The 3,120-nt window shown below is 41.2% G+C and overlaps 1 pseudogene; it reads right to left on the bottom strand.

The window, feature by feature from the left end:
* Positions 1-242: 242 nt before the first annotated feature.
* LOC143884431 (AT-hook motif nuclear-localized protein 20 pseudogene) lies at positions 243-2,448 on the bottom strand (annotated as a pseudogene).
* Positions 2,449-3,120: the final 672 nt, after the last annotated feature.

The following is a 3,120-nucleotide window of genomic DNA, read 5'->3' as shown; positions in this document are numbered from 1 at the left end:
ACCCACTACCCCATATACAAAACTAACAAAGTTATTGTGAAACCGCAGCCCAAGAAAAATAGAATAGAAAAAAACAGATATAGAGCACAAGATAACTCTTACCTGTCATGAAGGCGTTTTCTCCAAGGAGATCAATGATTCTAGGCTAGGCTGCACTGCACTTCATTTTTGTACCCAGTTTTTTCTTTATTCGACAGAAAGAAAATCAGAGAAAACCCATCAAAGCACATGGCATGATAAACGATAAATGAACATGTTAAAAGGAAGAAATTAATTAACATCAAATTCAGAAGAAATTGTCTACCTTGCTTTGTGTACAAACAACCATGAAATGACGTGAACAAATCGTTCCCATTCCAAATAAGAAAAACAAAAAAAAAACATAGAGATGCACCCACCAAATGAACAAAAGAACAGAAAGACTAATAGAATATTTGTCTTATTTTCCCTTTTTTTTTTTTTTTAGTAAGAGTGTGGTGGACGAGGTGGAGGACTAGTCCAACCATAGACCTGATCATGTGAAAGCTGACCATTATTAGGGATTAAATTTGGAGGAAGATTATATATAGGCATTGAAGAAGAAGAAGAAGAAGGATCATTAAACAAACCAATAGGTCCCGAATTTACCCCTGAAGTTTGCTCTAATTGCATCCCTTGGTTTTCCTCTTCTTCTTCTAAGGGTAACCTTTCATATGTTGCATTTGTAAAAGTAGAGGCAATCACCATCACTGGCCCCACCGCCACCAGTGGGCCCACCACATTCCCGCCGACCACCTGACCCTGCCCGCCGGCCAAGTACACCGTCAATCCCGTCGCTCCCACCGGCGCCGGAGCAGGTAAAAATGCGCCCGATAAAGATAATATCTCGAACCGCCCGTGAAGTGTAATTACCGAATTACCCCCCGCCGGTTGCCGGAGGGAGACATTCATCACTACGCCGCTGCCGGAGAGAACACAGACTCCTCTCTGCCTCCTGTGGGCGAAGGTGGAGATGCTCTCTGCCACGTCAGCACCGTTTGTGATTTCGAATACGTGGCTTCGGAGTGCATTTGGGCTCTCTTTTGTGATGATAATTGGGGGTTTGGGTCTGTTTTTGGACCCTGGTGGTCGGCCTCGGGGTCTCCGGCCACCGGAGGTCTGGTTTTCGCCGGCATCCCGGTCTCCTTCATCTGGGTTTTGGCTCCCGGTGTTGTTATTGCTACTACTACTGTTGGTGTTGCTTTCCATTAGGTTTTGTTCTCTTATGGAGCCAAGGTGGCCTATTCCGGCAGTGCCATGATCTTCGTTGGATTGTTGGAGATTGAGAGATCTGACCGTTGGATCAACCCTTCCCATCCCCGCATTTTCAGTCCACCATCGGTTTGCCATCACTGTTATTGGAGAAAACCCAAAAGAAAAATGAAACCTTTATTCTTTCTCCTCTTGATTTACTTCTTTGTGATATTGTTTGGGGTGTAATAGAAAATACCCAGCTTACAAAAAGTCTATTCTCTCTCTTGTTTTTCTTTTTTTAATTCCTGAGTGAGGTCTTATCAGGTAGAACCAACTTAGGCTACCAAAACCCTCTAGCTTGGTTGCTTTTGTAGATCAATACCCAGTTGAGAAAATCTACAGAAGTTAATTCTCTTCACCCTAGAGCCTCTTTACCCAACTTCAAATCATGTTATAAGGTAAACAGGTTCCATCAATCTCATATACAAACCCTTTTTTTAATGGGTATCATATGCAAACCCTAATCAATAAGGGAGTTGTCTCCTTTGAGAATTAGGTACTAGAATGATGATCCAAGATTTATAGATGAGAGACGACCCAAGGATAGAAAAAATCAAATCCAACTCTTAAACCCAATAGATGTATAGGTCTATCTCACATCAGACCAATTCAAGTCATACAAACCGGCTAACCCTAGCTTACACTTCATTGGCCTTCAACAAACATCTCACAAAACAAACTCTTTTATCAGATTTCACCGATTTAGATCTCTTGAGAGGATAAGCAGAATAGCAACCAAAAAGAAAAGCAGACAAAAAAAAAAGAACTCGCCTTCAAGTTTTAGCTTTCAACAACGGTTAGGGTTTATTTTTGGCTGAAACCCTAGTTTGAAAAGCGAATTGTTGCCTCTCTAGACAGAGGAAGTACAAGATCTGAAGTGGGTTCTTTCTTGTTGTGGCGTACGATAAGTAATTGACCGTCTGGAGTACGATAAGCACTCGATCTCTCTATATCCATGGGACCTGGAACTTTATCATGATAAGAAAAAACCGTTATTATCTCTCTCTTCCTTATATTTCTGGTTTTGCCGTATCTGGTTTTCCAAGAGATAGTACTGTTTTTTCCCCTCTCTTTTTCTCACTCTCTTGTTGTGGGGTAATGTGCGCGTGAGTAAGTAGGAAATGGGAGCACGTTACTGTGTCGAGCCCCGATAAGGTATCGAATGCCAAGGTAGAAAGAACATAAAAAAACGGAGTGCCTAGGTGAAGACAGACATGGTCACATATTTAATGATGAATGGTATTTACTAGGGAATTTCGCTAGAAGTCATTTCCTGGATGACTGTCGCACTTGAGAACAGCCACCTCAGATGAATTTAAGGTTGCAACTAGGGCAGGGTTTTACCCGACCGTTCTGGTTCTAGGTTGAAAAAACCAACCCAATATCTTCTCCGGTCGTGTCCGTTTAAAGACCCAATTCTTATAGGTGTGCCATGATTTTCTTAAGAATAATGATACAGTAACTGAGTTGGACATTGAAAGTGAAACAAAACAAATAGCCTGTTAACATATTAGCATTCTACCCCTTGAAATTTGGTTTTTTTTCTCTGGAAGAACTACCCTCCAATATCATGTGGCGAGTGGGGATTTGTTAGGTTACACTCTCGGTTCCACTCTCAGGTCTCCCTAGTAGCACTCTTTTCTTAAATGTCTCTTAAATAACATGCCCAATTATTTTTAAGTATATTGTTATAATTGTTTTAACTCAGGTGATCATGTTTAGTGTAAGATCCCACATCGATTGGATGGGATGACAAATTGTTTCTACTCAAGAAGGTCTTAGATAATGTGTTTCAAAGCAAAACACTTATCAGTAGGATGTTCCTTCCCTTGGTGGTAATCACAATAC

Source organism: Tasmannia lanceolata, unplaced genomic scaffold (assembly GCF_043159265.1).
Source record: "Tasmannia lanceolata isolate RefF3 unplaced genomic scaffold, GAP_Taslan_0.1 ptg000002l, whole genome shotgun sequence".
NCBI lineage: Eukaryota > Viridiplantae > Streptophyta > Magnoliopsida > Canellales > Winteraceae > Tasmannia > Tasmannia lanceolata.
The sequence above is the reverse complement of the archived record's forward strand: the minus strand, read 5'-3'. Positions and strand labels throughout refer to the sequence as shown.